Raw genomic sequence first — 20,656 nt, 5'->3', positions numbered from 1 at the left:
CACTCCCCTATGATTAGGCATTGAGTCGCCCCAGAACCAAGAGCCTCCCCTCCCACTGATGCCAAATAAGGCTTCATTAATTAATTAATTATGTGGACTCTTTGGTTGGTGGTTTAGTCCCTGGGAGCTCTGGGGGTCTGAGTAAATGGTATTGTTGTTCTTCCTATGGGGTTGCAAACCCCTTCAGCTCCTTCAGTCCTTCCCCTAACTCTTCCACTGGGGTGCCCTTGCTCAGTTCAATCGTTGGCTGAGTGCATCCTCATCTAGATTGGTCAGGTTCTGGCAGAGGCTCTAAGGGGACAGCTATATCAGGCTACAGTTAGCAAGTGCTTATTGGCATCAGCAATAGTATCTGGGTACTGTGTCTGCAGATGGGATAAATCCCTAGGTGGGGCAGTCACTATATAGTCTTCCCTTCAGTCTCTGCTCTACTTTATGTCCCTGAATTTCCTTCCAAGATTATTTTCTTTCCCCTTTCTGAGTAGGACTGTATCATCAACTCTTTCATCTTCCTTCTTCTTGGGTTTCATATGGTCTGTGTGTTGTATCATGGGTATTTTGAGATTTCTGGCTAATATACATTTATCAGTGAATGCATGCCATGTGTGTTCTTTTGTGACTGGGTTACCTTAATCTGGATTTTATTTTGTAATTCTATCCATATTTTGGATAATAACCCTCTATCAGATGTAGGGTTTGTAAAGATATTTTCCCAATCTGTAGGTTGCCATTTTGTCCTATAGACAGAGTCTGATAGAGGCCTAATATCCAAAATATATAAAGAATGTAAGATGCTAACCTCCCAAAAAACAAACAACCCAATCCAAAAAAAAATGAAGTATAGAGCTAAACAGAGAGTTAACAACAGAGGAATCTCCAATGGCTGAGAAGCACTTAAAGAAATATTCCAAGTCCTTAGTCATCAAAATGCAAGTCAAAACAACCTTGAGATTGTACCTTACACCAAACAGAATGTATAGGATCAGAACCTCAGGTGACAGCACATGTTGTCAAGGATATGGGGAAAGAGGAATGCTTCGACATTGCTGGTGACATTGCAAACTCATACAACCATTCTGGAAATCAACCTGGAGGTTCCTCAGCAAATTGGAAGTAGATCTACCTGAAGACCCAACTATACCACTCTGGGGCATATACACACAAAAAAAATGCACCACTATATCACAGGGGAACAGGCTCTACTATGTTCATATCAGACTTGTCTGTAATAGTCAGAAGCTGTAAACTTTCCCGAGTCCCACAAAGGAACAATACATATAGAAAATGTGGTTCATTTACACAATAGAACACTATTCAGCTATTAAGAACAAGGACATCATGAGTTTTGCTGGCAAATGGATGATGCCACACCCACCTCAATAGTGACCTGCACGGCAGGCCCAAAAGCCTGAATGCAGTCCAAGGTGAAAAGTTCATGGAAACTTAGTCTCTTGGAACCGTGGCATCCTATAACAACGAATGCTCCAAATCTGCCCTTGCTTTAGTCAGTGAATGGATCTGTGTGCTTTCCCTCAATATTGTTTTATTATAAGTGCCTCTAAGGATTGATTTTTGACATATAGCTAAGTTAGATTAACCTCCACCAGAGTTCCAATGTCCTAGGCAGTCCTTGAGCCGACCCTGAACTTTGAATTCAGTAAGAATGTTGCCTATTCAGTAACATTCAGATTTACCTCTAATATTGTGAGAGAGATAGTGAGAGAAATCAGGCATTACTATCTACTACATAAGTTAGTAATCTCAGGGCAAGCTTAGCAAACTAAGTTTAGAATTCTTATTGTAGTTATGTTTGGCAGACTACATTACTTATTAGTAGAAAGTCCCCACACACAATCACTTAGAATAAAAGCTGAGTCACTCTCATATACAGGATTTTAAAATGGTTTAGGAAATAGATCAGGCTGTGGTTTAAGGAGGAACTAGAGTATTGCATTATTCATGAGAAGGTTAGCTAGAGCAGAACTCCCTAATTAGAACCATGACTTGGGAATGAAAGCCCTTGCCCCAGGAGTGTAAAGACCTCACACCTGTCATCTAAGAATATAGCTGACCTTAGATAGAGCTGACTTTGTCTCAGTTGTTTTATTGCCTAGTTCTTGCCAGTCTTTATGTTTGCATTCCTCTGTTTTGTGTAAGAGTCATTAAGCATCCAGTAACCTCATTCTACCTTGGCTGATGTGTTACCTAACTTCCCTATTTTCTTCTGTATTAAAAGTCTGGTGCTTGTTTTGAAAAATTACATTCAGATATAGCACTCTCTTTGTGTCTGTGTCTGTTTGTCACCCTTTTCGCCAACTCCCTGCCCACCTGTACTGAGACCCTGATTTCTCCCACTGATTGAGGGGGCCGACTGAGGCCAGTCTGGGGCAGAGATGGAAAATATGAACTTGAGTGAGGTAACTCAGACCCAAAAAATATGCATGGTATACACTCACTAATAAGTGGATATCAGCCAAAAAAGTACAGAATATCTAGGATACATCCACAGAACTCAAGAGATTAAAGAGCAAAAGGGCCCAGGTAAGAATGCTTCAATCACACTTGGGATGGAGAAGAAACCAATGGGGGGGGGAAGGACATGGGTGAGAGAGGGGATGAAGAGGATATAAGGAGTACACAGTTGAGTATTGGGGGTCGGGGGAGATAGGATAGAATTCATGAGAACTAACAGAGTGAATGGGAATATGAAACCTCAGGGAGTGGGAGGTGGGGGGACCCTTTAGAAAGTACCAGAGACCAGGGAGGTAAGTGACTTTAAAGACTCAAAGGGAGGGACATTTTATGAAATGCCCAACAGTGGAAAGAGGGAACTTGTATAGTCCACCTCCAGTAGAATGATAGGGCATGAAGTGGAGGAATGGGGTTGCCATCCCACAGTCAAAAACCTGACCCAGAATTGTTCCTGTTTAAAAGAACTGTAGGGACATCAATGGAGAAGAAGCTGAGTGAAAGGTTATCTAGTGACCAGGATCTATCTCAAGGGGAGGCTCCAAGTCATGACACTATTTCTGATGCTATGGTATGCTTACATACAGCAGCCTAGTATGGCTGTTCTGTGAGAGACTCAACAAACAGCTAACTGAGACATATGCATATACTTTCACCTACCCATTGGACTGGAAAAAGTGATCTATACCTGTTGGTGCCTGAGACTGACAATTGCTCTGATTTCATCTCAGTTTCCAATAGTCCATTTTTAATAGTTTCTAAAATTTTGGTAATGTATATCTTCTGAGAGCCAAACACCAAAGTTCTTGTAATTTCTTTAATTTGTACAGTAGATGTGTATTTTGTACAGCAATACAAAGTGAGGAGGGTGGGAAAGCTGATATCCTAAATAGAAGTTTGCAGCACTAAGGTGAATGAAGAGAGGATTCAATTGTCACTGAATCCTTGTATTTTGAAAAGAGTTACAGTAATAGGGCTGAGCTGTCTCCAGTATTTAGGGCCTCCCCACCACCCCCATCTCACTGTCTTAAGGGTGTCCCTTTTAATCTAATTCACTGGCCAAAGGAGTGTCAGTCAGAATGAGTGACTATCAAAAATGTTTACTTCACTGCTATTTCCCAGTGGTCAGTTCAGTCCACTCTGGATCACTTTTCACAATATATTATTTGCATACAGGGATATATCAACACGATATCATCTCACAAGTGTCTGTAAAAATTTATACTAAACTAAGAGATCTGTGCAAGTGTTTGTGTTGCTGGTTTTCAGATAATATCCAATGAGGAAAGAAGCCCCTGAGGTGGATACACTCTGAGACCAGCTGCTGCCAAATTATACCACAGAGAACTACATACTCCAGAAAACAAGAGGTTCAATATATTGTCATCAACTTATAAGTGCTCTGTGCAAAAAGTCAGAAATAGAGAGGTCTGGACTACGGGGATGTAGCACTGCAGTACAACCCACATTCGCATCACATCTTTTCTTATGGTTTCAGTAAAGAGCACACATGTTTGGAATACCATCGAGTTTGTATGCTAACCCTAATGCATCAGCTCTTGTATCTAGTTTCCTATCCTGCTTGAGTATCTGCCCTGATTTCCTTTTCTGATAAACAGCAATGTAGAAGTGTTGACCAAATAAACACATTCAAATAAACCTGAGTTGCTTTGTTATACGGTTTCATCACAGCAATAGTAGCCCACATTAAAAGCCTGATTCACTTGCAGTTCTGAAAAATAGACCATTTGGTGAAATTCCAGACTTAGCGCCTATATGTGATCATTCTTCTGGCTGGTTCATGTCCACCAACAAAATGTACTACTCATTTCTGTAATTTAATAGGTTACCTGATGCTTGGATTTTCTGAAAGGCAAAATAAAACCTGTATGAAATGTGTGTCTTCTGTAAAAAAAAAATTAGTATGCATCCCTGTAGGTAAATGAAAGACAGAGAGGACATTGGATCATGGAATAGTTGCTGATTCAAATAGGTCAGAGAGTTGAATATTTCTAAGGCTTGTTTTTTGTTTGTTTGTTTGTTTGTTTATTTGTTTGTTTCTTACATTAAGGTAAGGTAAGAATTCTTGAGGCACAGGTTACCCAAAGGACCCCAGCCTCCCTGTCCTGGTCTGCTCTAGTCTCTCTGCTGAGCTTAATTCATTGAATATGAAGCTCCAAGATTTCATTCAGCACACAGTTTTCACAGTCTCAGAACTCTCATTACATAAGCCATAGAAATGAGTCAGGGTCTAGTATTAAATCAACAGGCCCTGCATCAGTGGACTTCAGTTCTTCCGTGCTAAGAAGCCATCATAGACAAACTAGGCTCTCCTCTGATGATTACTGTAGAAAGTGGTCTTACTGATTTGGCAGGATGAAAAGTCTGACAATGTGATCAGGGCACTCTCCAGATGTGACAACATTTCTGTCACTTGCTGATCCCATACACAGAGTGGTCACCACTTCCTCAGAATTTTTAAACTTTGTAAAAACACTGTTTAAAGAATCTAATATTTACCATTTGACATTTTTACTGTATGTTTTTCATGAATATGAATGTGGATAAATATGATTATGTACTCTTTTTATCTTTGAAATTCTCATAATTGATAGAATTATTGTAATCCCTATCCAATACTCTGATATTCATGGTACCTTTTGACATACACAACATAAAACCTGTGCTTCTGGGACAATAGAGTACTCCCCTGCCCCATGGGACCTTACATGGACAACTCACCATTTGTGCATAGTTCTATGGTGATTCTGATGTATGGTTCTATTGTTAACTATCAACATTGCTGTGATTTCCTGGTTTTTCCATCTATAGGAAGCTGTTCTTTGCTTTATGTCTAATACGTTAATCTGTTGTCTGTGGAACTATTCAGAACTGAATACTAACAATGATATTGGTCATGATATCAGAGTTCACAAATAAACAAACATCATATTATACCCTAAAGTTATAGAGACATATTTTCCTTTCTGAATTTGTGGTATCTCTGAGAAGTGTTAACTAACATATATTCTGTGGGATAAATTTGCAGAAATGTTTAGAAGCCTGAAATACTAGATTATGAAATCATGGCATCTACATATAATATGGTGGGATGCAGATAATAAGGCTGAATTCCAAGGAAATTCAAGCCTTTTGAACCCATTACAATACAATCTCAGTCTTAAAACATGTTTACACATAATTTACATTGTAAGCAGGTGCTGGAAATTAAAAAGATGTAAGTTAAACTTTAAAATAATTTCTATTCAGTATGTCTGGAAAGAATATGTGAGTTGAAATCTAAATGTGCATAGAATGGCATTGCCACAATGATCTTTCACAGAAACTTCAGTGGCACAAGTAACAAATCACTTGAGAAAACTGTGATCCAAGAAAAGCTGTTGATGCTGACTGGAAAAATCTGTTGTCTCATAAATGAGCTAGAGAAGTGTCAGACAAGCAGTGTTTGTTGTGAGTTCCATGTTGTGGATCATCAACTTGAGGCAGATTTGGAAGCCAAATTGATAAGATTATTAGAATCCAGGATCTGAACATACAACAATAAGTTGAACAGCTGAATACAATGCTAAATGCAAAGCAACAGTGTCATGTCAGCATGGATCAGGCTGAGGTCCAGCTGACACTGATACATAGGTACTAATGAAACAGGGCTAATAGAGAGAAACTCCCTCAAAGAATGGGGTTTGACATAAAATCTATCAGAAGAAACATTTAGACATTCTAATCTTTAAGGACTTCACTCTGTGACCAAGAACATGTGCAACATGTTATTGAAGTTTGTGATGGCTTGAATATGTTTGACCCATGGAAACTGACACTATTAAGAGGGATGGCCTTAATGGAGTACCAGTGGGCAGCATTTGAGGGGAGGAGAGCTGTTAAAAAAAAACAGTACTGGAGAGATCAAGAATAAAAGTCACATACCTAAACATAATGAAATCAATATATCACAAGCCAACAGCTAACATCAAATCAAATAGCAAGAAATTTAAAGTAATGACATTAAAAATCGTGGACAAGACAAGGTTGCTCACTACTATCCCTATCTATTCAATATTACTACTTAAATTTCAAGCAAGAGCATTAAGACAACTAAAGGATATCAATGGTATACAAATTGGAAAGGAAGAAGTCAAATTATTGCAATTCATTGATGATATGATAATATACATGAGCAACCCCAAAAACTCTTCAAGAAAACAGGTAAGTACCTTCAGTACTGTGGTTGAAAACAAAATTAACTCTAAGAAATCAGTAGTCCTCCTTTATACAAGAAATAAGTAAGCTAAGAAAAAAATTAGAAAACACCCTTCACCATAGCCACAAATAAATTAAAATACATTGGTGTAACTATAACCAATCAAGTGAAACATCTGCATCATAAGAACTTCAAGACTTTGAAGAAAAAAACTGAAGATGACATCAGAAGATAGAAAGACCCCCCTGTGGGTGGATAGGCAGAATGAACACAGTGAAAATGGCCATTGTACCAATGGCACTCTACAGATTCAATACAATTCCCATCAAAATTTGAACCCAATTTTTTACAAGCCTTGAAAGAGCAATTCTCAACTTCATCTGGAAAAAGAAAAGTCCTAGGATAACTAAAACAATCTTAAACAAAGGAGGAACATCGGGGAATCACCATCCCTGACCTCAAAGAGTACTACAGAGCAGTAGTAATTAAAAATGCATGGAACTAGATGATCAATGAGACTGAATTGAATAATCTGAAATATCCCCACACAACTATGGACACTTGATTTTGGACAAAGAAACAACAACAACAAACAAAACACATGTGAATAAAAAAACAAAGAAAGCATTACTAATAAATGATTTCACTCTAATTGATGGCCTGCCTGTAGAAGAATGCAAATAGATCCATATCTGCCATCCTGCACAAAACTCAAATACAAGGGAATCACAAACCTCAACTTAAAACTACATACATTAAATTGAATAGGACTAAAAGTGGGGAATTGCTTTGAATGCATAGGTACCAGCAAGTTCCTGAACAGAACTCAAGTGCCTGGCTCTGACATCATCAATGATAAATGAGACCTCATGAAAATAAAAATTTTATATAATGCAAGAGACACTGCCAATAGGAAAAAACAGCAGCCTTCATGTTGGGAAAGGTTCTTCACCAACCCCATATCTGACAGAGGGCTAACATCCAAAACTTTTTTAACGAACACAAGAAATTAGACACCAATAATCCAAATAACCTAATTTTAAAATGGAGTATAGTGTGAAACAGAGAATTCTCAGAAGAGGAAAGTCCTATGGCCCTGGAGTCCATAACTAAAAGGTTAACATTTTTAATCATTGGGGAAATGCAAATCAAAACATAGTGTGATTCAGTCTTGCACCCTTCAGAATGGCAAAGATAAAAAACCTCAAGTGACAGCACATACTGGCAAGGATTCACAGCAAGTTGAAGACTCTTCCATTGCTGGTGGGAGTTCAAACTGTTACAACCTCTTTGGAAATTCATTTGATAGTTTCTCGAAAATGATGGACTATTTCTGCCTCAAGACCAAGCTATGCCATTCCTGGGCACATACCAAAAAAATGCCACATCACAGTGACACTTGCTCAAATATGTTTACAGCTGCTTTATTCATAATACTCCCAAACTAGAAACAATCTAGATGTCTGTTGACTGAGGAGGAAGAAAGAATCTTAGTACATATACACAAAGGAATACTATTCAGCTATAAAAACCAAAAAAAAAAAAAAAACCAACATGAATTTAACTCTCAGATCACTATGGTACTTCTCCTATGTGTCATTGCCATGGAATTTGTCCTTGAAAATATGGGGGCAAATATTACATCAATCTGATTGTTAAAAATAATTTAGTGAGGTCCTTGGGCACCCAAGAAGTCTTTCAAGTCTTATATCTGCTATGAGACTGCCTCCCTCCAGCCCAAGTCAAACTTCAAAGCATGCTATAGCAGTAAGACATGCAAATAAGACTCCTCTGTGCCTATGAAAACCAGCCCTGCCCTGATCCTGCAGCTCTGGCAAGGGAGCCCAAGCCCTGATCAGGACGAAACACAGACCAGTCACCATGTACTTCAGGTTCAGCTCGGTTTTTCTTGTTCTTATTTTAAAAGGTAATTTATAGAAATGAGATTCTATGCATATGAGAAATAGAAAATGATTTGTTTGTTTACTATTGTTAGTGTCAGTTTTATGACCAACATTCTCTGTTTGCAGGAGTCCAGTGTGAGGTGCACCTGGTGGAGTCTGGGGGAGGCTTAGTGCAGCCTGGAAGTTCCATGAAACTCTCCTGCACAGCCTCTGGATTCACTTTCAGTGACTACGGCATGGCTTGGATCCGCCAGGTTCCAGAAAAGAGTCTAGAATGGGTTGCAGCCATTAATTATGATGGTAGTAACACCTACTATCTAGACTCCTTGAAGGGCCGTTTTATCATCTCGAGAGACAATGCAAAGAACATTCTATACCTGCAAATGAGCAATCTGAAGTCTGAGGACACAGACATGTATTACTGTGCAAGAGACACAGTGAGTGAATATTACTGTGAGCTAAAACACAAACCTCCTGCAGAACACTCAGAACCAGCAGGGGGCGATGAAAAGCACACAGAGATTTAACTAACAGAGTTCTATCCAGGTCAGAAAGTCCTTGAGGAAACAGAGGGTTGGAATCCTCTGTCTCTGGGCTTCCTCTATAAAAGGATTCTCTCTACAAGTATAATGTGTAGTAATATTTGAAGTGTACAAGTGTTTATTCATCTTTCTGTTTTCCTGTTATATGTGTTTTGCATTTATTATATCTCTGTCTCTCTGTCTCTGTCTCTCTGTCTCTGTCTCTGTCTCTCTGTCTCTGTCTCTGTCTCTGTCTCTGTCTCTCTCTCTCTCTCTCTCTCTCTCTCTCTCTCTCTCTCTCTCTCTCTCTCCCTCCCTCCCTCCCTCCTTCCCTCCCTTCCTCCCTTCCTCAATGCTTCATTCTCCCTCTGTCCTTTTCTTTCTCTCTCTCTCTCACACACACAGTGTGTGTGTGTGTGTGTGTGTGTGTGTGTGTACATGTTGAGATGAGGTGTCTTCTATTAATCTACACACTAACATTTGCAATAAAGTATATCACGGGGCAAGGATCTTACTATCTTGCTAGACTTGTTGGCCAGTAACTCCCAATATTCACACTGTCTCCACATCTCAGGCTTGGGCTTACTGATTGACTACCATTCCTACCTCTTTCTTGTAATTATGGGGAACTTAACACAGATCCTTTTGCTTGTGAGGTAGGAACTTGAAGCAGAGAGCTACATCCACAGACCCATTACAGATGATTTTTAATGCAGAATAAACTCTTGACTTGAACAAAATGAAGGGCAATGCACAGACAGGGCAGACCTGATTGTGTGTATGAACCAGGATTGGATCCTGAAGAGGTAAAAAAAAAAAAAAACTTGAGATTATGTAACTTGAGACATATGGAAGAGAAACTTAACTGGTTAGAGCACTGTGTAAGATATAAGTTAGAGCCAACATGGAACCCAGGCATGTCCAGTTATCCATGAACCAGATGAAATTTAGTCTCTCCATCATTCTCACTTAAACCATATGCAACAGACCTAGCACTAACCCAGCTGTGGTGTTGGTAATAAAATGTGTGTGAGTCACCAGCACTGAGACATGAGGCCAATTTAACTAGTGATACTCACTGAGTTTCAGTTAGTCGTAAACTGCTCCTAACCCTCTAAGTGGGTAACATCTCTTTTCTTTTCTTTTCTTTTCTTTTCTTTTCTTTTCTTTTCTTTTCTTTTCTTTTCTTTTCTTTTCTTGCTTACTCTTTATTCATGATTCCTTAGTTTGCACAGTTCGTGTAGAATTTGATGGGCCAAATTAATTTTGTTTTAACACATTAATCCTTTTTATTTCTTTCCCCAGGTGTCTAAGTATCTTATTTCCTCTCTGTCTAAGAAACAGGATGCTTGGCTCACTCTGAGTTGGGATTCCTCTTATGAAGCTCAAAGGAAGTCATGTGTGGTATCTAGAAACTGGATAGAACATTCTTTTCAATGGCAATCTGGGATCATATGGATTATGACACTATAAGGGGTAAGTTATAAGCCAGGATGTTGGGAACTAAGAGGGGCAGGGGAAGGAGGGGGAGGTAAGAGCCCATGTCCGACCAGAGTTTTTCCTATGCTCTGGGTAGGCAGATGCAGGACAGCTGCTAGACGCTTTCCACTCAGCCCCAGGTGGACATCTAAGTTACTGACCCCATTCAGCAGGGGAGTGGTGGACAACAGGCAGCTCCCAATACCAGGGGGCCCCGGGGCGACACCCTCTGCCCTGGTGTTACAGAAGAGAGGGCAGAGGGAGAGAGGTTCTCATACAGGCGAGTCCTTAATCCAGGCCTTGACTAGAGCACAGGAAAGCCTTCTGATGGGAGGTTAGACATGGCTCATTAGAAGAAAGCCTATCCCATCATCCAAGCACAGCAGGTCTTGATGAACAGAGACAGTCTATGGTTTTAGGGCTTTATTGTAGAAAGGCTGGGGGAAAGAGAGAAAGTAGAAAGAGACAGAGAGTGGCCATGGTCAAGAGGAGTGAAGGGGGAAGGGGAGAGAGAGAAGAAAGGCTAGAGAGTAAGAAAAGGGGAGTAAGAGGAAGAGAGAGTAAGAGGATGAGGAGAGTGAGAGGAGAAGAGAGGAGAGAGTGAGGTGGGGCCAAACAGCCCCTCTTATGGTGGGCTTGCTATCTTGGTGTTGCTAGGTAACTGGGAGGAGTTTAGCCTGAAGGTCAGAAGCTTGGGACATTGTCTACATGACTACTAGCGACACACTTCTCCTGTGAGGGCTGTGGGGGTGATAACTTCGACTGGAGCCAGGGTTCCATGAGATATGAGGGAACCCCTACAGTCCCATGTAGGTGAATTATCACCATTCAGGTTCTACTGGTGTTCAGACCTCAACTCGACTGGAGACCAGACTGTCTGTGCATAGCCCGTTGACCCACACCAGGGAATAATGATAGTTCAATCAAAGCATAATCAAACCTGGGGAAATTATCTAAGTTTGTCAGGATGTCATGTAATTGTGTTGCCTGTATTGATGGCACAGCTAAGGTTGCAACATATTGGTGTCCTGTGAGTTCTGAAAAAAAAATGGAAGGAGAGGGTTTTGTATTTGTGGGTTCACCCATTAGGCAGAAATCTTGAGGATGTGGGCAGGAACTATGGAACCTTCTACAAACCAATTCTATTTTGTTTCCTGCTCTGCCTTTATCAAGTCTAATCACCTGTGTAAGGACACAGTTCCTGAAAGGGATTAGAGGCTTTAACATCATGGCACAAAAGCTTCCCAGCCATAACTTAGATTAGTGAATGACAGAGTAACTGGAGAACATGGTCCACCAAGTTGAAGCCTGGGACTGACAATGTCTCTGATTTCATCTCAATTTCCAACATATCTTGGTTCATATTCCTCACACAATTATTGCAATCCTTGGACTCTCATCACAGAAGACATAGAAATGAATTTGTGTCAAGTTCATAGTGAACAGGTCCTGAATGGGTGGACTTCATTTCAGCCATGGAATAAAGCAAATATGTGCACATGAGGTTTTCCTCTGATGCTTAGGGTAGGAAGTGACCTCACTGCTTTGTTGGGATGAGTACTCAGGTATGATGACAGGGACACTCTCCATCTATAATAACACTTCGTGACTCATTGCTCTCATACAGAGTCTTGACCACATCCTAAGATTAAGCATTGTAAAAAGAAGTTTAAAGAATCAAAAGTCCACCATTTGAGAGTTCTATCAAATGTTTGTATCACGGAGGGAAATGAGTAAATCCGATTATTCACTCACTGTGTCTTAGGAAAGTCTCCTAATCGGTAGAATTATTTTAACCCCAAATCCAAAGCCCTGATATTCTTGTAGTTTTCCTTTGATATTCACAACCTAAAAACATGTATCTCACATCAGCAATAACTACAGTTCTTTCATGGGATCCTTGCTTCAACAGATCAATCAATTTGTGCTTGTTTCTGTGATGATTTTGATGTGTTTTATTTTTCATGTCAATATTGCTGTGATTTTCCAGTATTTTCAACTGTAGGAAGTCTGTTCTTTGTTGTGTGTCTTACAAATAAGCCAAGTTGTCTGCAGAATTTTCCAGGTGGAAGACTGACAATGATATTGGTCATAATTTCAGAGTTAATAAATCAACAAACAAAATGATACACTCTAAAAAATTTGGAGAAAATTTTCTTTTCTTGTAGAACCTACGAAGTGTTCTGTAAGCCTTTTATACATTTATAGGCATCACTTTCTTAAGGTTAGTGAAATTTTCTTCTATGGCATTGTTGGAGATGTTTTCTGAGACTTTGAGCTGGGAATCTTCTCCTTTTATGCCTATTATTGATCTTTTGATAGTTTGATAGGTTTGATCTTTTCATAGTTTCCCAAGTTACCTAGAAATTTGTGGTATCAAATTTTTAGATTTTGCATTTTTTAACCATTGCCTCAATTTCTTCCTTTGTATTCTCTATGCCTGACATTCTCTCTTACATTATGTGTGTTCTATTAGTGATGTTTGTGTTTGTACTTCTTGCTGGCTTTCTTAGGTTTTATATCCAGGATTGCCTTAGTTTATGATTTCTTTATAGTTTCTATTTACATTTTCAGTTCTTGGCGGCTTTATTAATTTCTTTCACATGCTAGAATGTACTTACCTGCATTTATTCATGGTATATATTCATTTTCTCTTTAAAAAGTTTCTCATATTTACAAAATGGGGTTTAATGTTCCCTTTTTGTGTTCTGACTGCTTGCTATAGCAGGATAGCTGGGCTCTGGTGGTGCTATACTTCCTTGGCTCCTATTAACTGTATTCTTTTTTTTTTTTATTTTTTTATTAGGTATTTTCCTCAATTACATTTCCAATGCTATCCAAAAAGTCCCCAATATACTCCCCTCCCAGTCCCCTACCCACCCACTCCCACTTTTTGGCCCTGGCATTCCCCTGTACTGGGGCATATAAAGTTGGCAAGTCCAATGGGCCTCTCTTTCCAGTGATGGCCGACTAGGCCATCTTTTGATACAAATGCAGCTAGAGTCAAGAGCTCTGGGGTACTGGTTAGTTCATAATAATGTTCCACCTATGGGGTTGCAGTTCCCTTTAGCTCCTTGGGTACTTTCTCTAGCTCCTCCATTGGGGGCCCTGTGATCCATCCAATAGCTGACTGTGAGCATCCACTTCTGTGTTTGCTAGGCCCCGGCATTGTCTCACAAGAGACAGCTATATCTGGGTCCTTTCAGCAAAATCTTGCTAGTGTATGCAATGGTGTCAGCGTTTGGAAGCTGATTATGGGATGGATCTATGGATATGGCAGTCTTTAGATGGTCCATCCTTTCTTCACAGCTCCAAACTTTATCTCTATAACTCTTTCCATGGGTGTTTTGTTCCCAATTCCAAGAAGGGGCACAGTGTCCACACTTTGGTCTTCGTTCTTCTTGAGTTTCATGTGTTTAACAAATTGTATCTTATATCTTGGGTATCCTAAGTTTTTGGGCTAATATCCACTTATCAGTGAGTACGTATTGTGTGAGTTCCTTTGTGAATATGTTACCTCACTCAGGATGATGCCCTCCAGATCCATCCATTTGCCTAGGAATTTCATAAATTCATTCCTTTTAATAGCTGAGTAGTACTCCATTGTGGAAATGTACCACATTTTCTGTATCCATTCCTCTGTTGAGGGGCATCTGGGTTCTTTCCAGCTTCTGGCTATTATAAATGAGTCTGCTATGAACATAGTGGAGCATGTGTCCTTCTTACCGGTTGGAACATCTTCTGGATATATGCCCAGGAGAGGTATTGCTGGATCCTCTGGTAGTATTATGTCCAATTTTCTGAGGAACCACCAAACTGATTTCCAGAGTGGTTGTACCAGCTTGCAATCCCACCAACAATGAAGGAGTGTTCCTCTTTCTCCACATCCTCGCCAGCATCTGCTGTCACCTGAATTTTTGATCTTAGCCATTCTGACAGGTGTGAGGTGGAATCTCAGGGTTGTTTTGAGTTGCATTTCCCTGATGATTAAGGATGTTGAACATTTTTTCGGATGCTTCTCTGCCATTCGGTATTCCTCAGGTGAGAATTCTTTGTTCAGTTCTGAGCCCCATTTTTTAACGGGGTTATTTGATTTTCTGGAGTCCACCTTCTTGAGTTCTTTATATATATTGGATATTAGTCCCCTATCTGATTTAGGATAGGTAAAGATCCTTTCCCAATCTGTTGGTGGTCTTTTTGTCTTATTGACAGTGTCTTTTGCCTTGCAGAAGCTTTGCAACTTTATGAGGTCCCATTTATCGATTCTCGATCTTACAGCACAAGCCTTTGCTGCTCTATTCAGGAATTTTTCCCCTGTATCCATATCTTCGAGGCTTTTCCATACTTTCTCCTCTATAAGTTTCAGTGTCTCTGGTTTTATGTGGAGTTCCTTAATCCACTTAGATTTGACCTTGGTACAAGGAGATAGGAATGGATCAATTCGCATTCTTCTACATGATAACCGCCAGTTGTGCCAGCACCATTTGTTGAAAATGCTGTCTTTTTTCCACTGGATGGTTTTTGCTCCCTTGTCAAAGATCAAGTGACCATAGGTATGTGGGTTGATCTCAGGGTCTTCAATTCTGTTCCATTGGTCTACTTGTCTGTCGTTATACCAGTACCATGCAGTTTTTATCACAATTGCTCTGTAGTACAGCTTTAGGTCAGGCATGGTGATTCCACCAGAGGTTCTTTTATCCTTGAGAAGAGTTTTTGCTATCCTAGGTTTTTTTGTTATTCCAGATGAATTTGCAGATTGCCCTTTCTAATTCATTGAAGAATTGAGTTGGAATTTTGATGGGGATTGTATTGAATCTGTAGATTGCTTTTGGTAAGATAGCCATTTTTACAATGTTGATCCTGACAATCCATGAGCATGGGAGGTCTTTCCATCTTCTGAGATCTTCTTTAATTTCTTTCTTCAGGGACTTGAAGTTCTTGTCATACAGATCTTTCACTTCCTTAGTTAGAGTCACGCCAAGGTATTTTATATTGTTTGTGACTATTGAGAAGTGTGTTGTTTCCCTAATTTCCTTCTCTGCCTGTTTATCCTTTGTGTACAGAAAGGCCATTGACTTGCTTGAGTTAATTTTATATCCAGCTACTTCACTGAAGCTATTTATCAGGCTTAGGAGTTCTCTGGTGGAATTTTTAGGGTCACTTATGTATACTATCATATCATCTGCAAAAAGCGATATTTTGACTTCTTCTTTTCCAATTTGTATCCCCTTGATCTCCTTTTGTTGTCTAATTGCTCTGGCTAGGACTTCAAGTACAATGTTGAATAGGTAGGGAGAGAGTGGGCAGCCTTGTCTAGTCCCTGATTTTAGTGGGATTGCTTCCAGCTTCTCACCATTTACTTTGATGTTGGCTACTGGTTTGCTGTATATTGCTTTTATCATGGTTAGGTATGGGCCTTGAATTCCTGATCTTTCCAAGACTTTTATCATGAATGGGTGTTGGATTTTGTCAAATGCTTTTTCAGCATCTAACAAGATGATCATGTGGTTTTGTCTTTGAGTTTGTTTATATAATGGATTACATTGATGGATTTTCATATATTGAACCATCCTTGCATCCCTGGGATGAAACCTACTTGGTCAGGATGGATGATTGTTTTGATGTGTTAACTGTATTCTTACACTGTCATTTAGCCATCTTGTTTTCTGTGGTGATGGCTGCATTATGCTGATGCCAGCAGGAAACCTGAGGAAGACAGGAAGAACAATGAGTTAAACAATGGGGTCAGGGATTATCACATAGTTTATCTATGATAGCTGTGACCCAAGCCAGACTTGACTAGCAAATCCTGTAGGACAGGATTTCAAGCTGGTTATTCCTGCGGACTCCCCTCAAGGCCTACACAAGGAAACAGGATCCCTACCAGCTCCTCAAGATGGCAGGGAAGAGCCAGAGCCAGGCAATGCGGATCAGGGGACCATGACCACAAATTATAGTGCTACTATGCCCCAGGAAGACCAGACTGAAAAGGTATTGGTGAAGCAGGGTTCCAATATCATTGTTTTTTGGGGCCCACCACAGGCCTCCACAGGGAAGCAGGATCTTCTTCTGGTCCTACAAGGCTTAAAATGAAACCTTCATTCACCTCATATAATTGTTGTCTCAGAGTCTTACTGATGAATAAGATCACAATGGCTAGGTCTTTCAGAACTCTGGCTGCCTGCTCAACCCAGCTATTTGGGCTGAAAAGACTCTAAGTTGACTGATTCAATATGGCTTCTCTCAGCTTCTCACTGAATTGACCTGCTTGGTCTCATGCTAACTAGGGCAGTCTGTTCTCGTTTTCTGGCTCCTTATTCCCTGGCTTAAACTGCCTATGCTGAACTTCACTGAACTATATGAACTCATGAAGCAAATTAACCCTACTGGACATTACACACTGCACTTGAGTGAGTAATCTTCTATCTCTTCTTTCAGAGTTCAGCATATCCTATCTCTAATGTATTCTATCTTTTTTTTCTGTGATTATCTGCCTGTTAAGGAGAAGTAAATTTCAAAAATGGCTGTTTCCTTCTAGAAGCTAAAATTACCTACATTGTTTGGTATTAAAGGTGTGTGCTAAGCGCATGTCTATATCCCAGCTGGATCTCACAGACCGAAGTCTTAGGGTGTGAACCTTGTAAGAGAAGCCAAGATGCTAGATTAAAATTTCTCTACAGTCTTAGTTTATAATCTACTGAAGTGATCAACATCATGATCAAAAGCAATATGGGAAGAAAAGGATCATTTCAACTTTTACAGACCCACATTGAGAAAAATTAGGATCTGAAATCTTAGGAAGTACCTGACAGTAGAAACAGAATCCAAACCCATGAATGTAATCTGCTTACCTGATTGCTCTCTAGAGTCGTTCAGCATGCTTTGTAGTATAAAACAGGAATACATACACATGGATACCACCATCAACATCTGCCTCAGTTTTTACACATCAAGCATTTATCAAGAAAATGACCCCATACCGTGGCTTGCAAATCAGTTTGATAGAGGCGTTTTTTTTTCCTAACTGAGGTCCCTTTTTCCCTGATAACTGTAGTTTGTATTATGTTGATAAAATTCTAAACATCACAAAAATGAACAGGCACAGGGACACTTGCTCAACTATGTTCATAGCAACTTTATTCATAATAGCCAGAAACTTGAAGTAACATAGATGTCCCTCAACTGAAGAGTGGATAAAGAAATGTGCTACATCTACAAATGGAATACTATTCAGCTGTGGGACCATGAATGGCAGCCTGTTTTCTGGTCAATCTAGGTTCAAACCCTGGAGACCCAGCAGATTAATCTACAAGAGACAGAAGGCCAGTTTGCCATGCTCCCAGACATAGGCTCCTGACATGAGGACCCAGCTCCATAATTCTGCAGCCAACAGTCACATAGGCTATAGCCAGGTATGGTCCTACCACAGCTACTCTGCAATAGCAAGATAGCCCAGCCCACTATAAGAGGAGCTGCTTGGCCCCTCCTCTCTCTCTCTCTCAAGCTCTTGTTCTCTTATTCTCATGTCACTGTCTCCTTCTCCCCCTCCTTTCTTCTTTTTCTCTATGTGGTCATGGCCGGCCTCTACTTCTCTACCTTTTCTCTCTCTGTTTCCTACAATAAAGCTCCAAAATCATGGACTGCCTCCTTTTATCTAGACTAGCCATTCTGGAACAATGGCATAGGCCTTCCCCCAATGACCAATGACTAATCTCCCACAGGAACGCCTCCCAGCGTTTCCAGCCACTGGACAGGACCAATGACTCTTGCCTGTGCGGGAACCACCTAGCACTCTCCTCACCCCGCTTTCCTCCTTTGCCTGAGGGGGGTTACTGAGTTGCCCCCTGGGCCCCCACTTAATTCTCAGCTCTTCTGTTACATACAGTGGTGTCTGGGATGTCTGAGACTGAGAACCCCTGAGACTGCATGTACCCCATCCCTCTTAGCTGGGGTTTGGCGGCCTCAAAAGGCCTAACCCTTGTCCAGCAGTTCTGTGGGGTCCCACAGCAGTTCCCCCCCACTTGTCCCCACCCAGATTCCTGGAGCTCTTGCAGGAGCTCCCCCATGACTCACCCCCCTATTTCCCCATGTCTGGCGCCTGACATTCAGCTATTATAAAGACATCATGAAATTTGCACTAAACTGGAAGGAAATTAAGAATATCATGCAGAGTGAGGTAACCCAGAGCCAAAAAGATACATATTACCATATGTATGCACTTATAAGTGTACATCAGCAACAAAGTGCAAGACAACCATTCTAAAATCCACAAACCAAAAGTAACTGAATATTAAGGGGATACATGAATCTCTTCTGCAAGTCAACCTCTCTCAACTTCATGACATTTTTATGCCAGAAATTCTTCTGATATGTGCATGTGTGTGGAGGCAAGGACTGCAGCATAGAAAACCTACTAGGGACCACAGTTTCAAAAAAATGGATTCATACTCTCCAGGAAATATCTATATCCAACAACTTCTCACAAAGGTGCATGGCCTGGAAATAATCTATTAAGTGTATACTAGACTTTACTTGGCTTGGTCTCAGGTAAGGGCTTAACAGACATCAGCAGCTATTAATAGCTCATGAATGCCATATGAATGCCCTGCCCACAAGATATTATTTCACATCTTCCTTCACCTCTTTCATTCTCTCCAATTCCTCTTGCTCATTGTTCTCTGAGCCTAGGAGGAATTTAAGTGGAACTGAAATATGTTAAGTCAAACAGTATGGCAACGTCTTGAAAGGACAAACACTGCCTGCTTCTGTCATATACAGAACCTTCATTGTGTGTCAGGGGCTCTGGATTCTTGTTTGTAGGTTTTGGAACTAGAATGGGAACACTAGGAAGGGGACACATCATAAAGGTGGGACAAGAAGGACCAAGGGCAAGGGAACATTAGTAATATGAAAGCAAAGTAAGGTGTGGTGAGAGGAAGAGAAGGATGGAAACCAGAAAACTGGCTACGTAGGAAAAAGTCATTCTAAAACTTTAATTAACACCCTGGTTATACTAATCATGTTAATTGGGAAAAAGGAAAACTACTCTAACACAACATAAACCCAGTCACATGTTGCCTTGTGTAAAGATGGGACAAGGGGATAATAGAGGGTGAACTTAAAAGAAATAAATGGAGAACTTCAGGATGAAAAAAAAATAATTTGGTGCCAATACATATGTATCTTCATAGCAAGCTCTGTGTAACAAATGGACAGGGATATGGAAGGCGTCACGTGCCTTAATAAGGTCTGAAGATAGTATTTTATCACGAATAAGTTGAATTCAGAAAGTTCCCAAGTGTTCTTGTCACAGAGTATGAGTTCTGCTACAATAACCTTGTAGGTATGACCCTGTGTAAGAGCCACATTACAGAAAAGCCATGTCCATCCCAAACAGTGGGAAATATTGAGCTGTTATCTAGAAGCATAATTATGTTTGGTGATATTTAATTACACATTTATACTAAGGAATAATGATACTATGGAAACGAAGCAAGTTCTATGCACATGCACAAAAGAGAACTAAATGAAGTATGGTGGATCCTTAACAAAAAAGAAAAATGCAAATATGAAGCTACCATACTTTGTCAATCTCTGTAGCTGACATTGGTGGCTTTGATGTCTTATACCTGCCATGAGCACTGCCTTCAGAACAGGTCAAACTCAAGAGCATGGTATAACAGGAAGACATGCAAATAAGGTTTCTCTGTGCCCATGAAAACAGCGCTGCCCTGACCCTGCAGCTCTGACAGAGGAGCACAGCCCAGGATTCCCAGGTCCTCCTATTCAGTGACCAGCACTCAGTACAGACCACTCATCATGGACTTCAGGCTCAGCTTGCTTATTTTTGTCCTTATTTTAAAAGGTAATTTATAGAGAAGTGATTTTTTTTTCTGTTGTGTGTACATGGGAAATAGAACATTTGTTTTGTTCTTTGTTTTTTGTATTGTTAGTAACAGTTTTCTGACCAGCATTCTCTATTTGCAGGTTTCCAGTGTGAGGTGAAGCTGGTGGAGTCTGGGGGAGGCTTAGTGCAGCCTGGAAGGTCCCTGAAACTCTCCTGT

This window comes from Mus caroli, unplaced genomic scaffold (assembly GCF_978045245.1).
Source record: "Mus caroli unplaced genomic scaffold, Mus_caroli_1 scaffold_14, whole genome shotgun sequence".
Classification (NCBI taxonomy): domain Eukaryota; kingdom Metazoa; phylum Chordata; class Mammalia; order Rodentia; family Muridae; genus Mus; species Mus caroli.
This window is presented reverse-complemented; position numbering follows the sequence as displayed.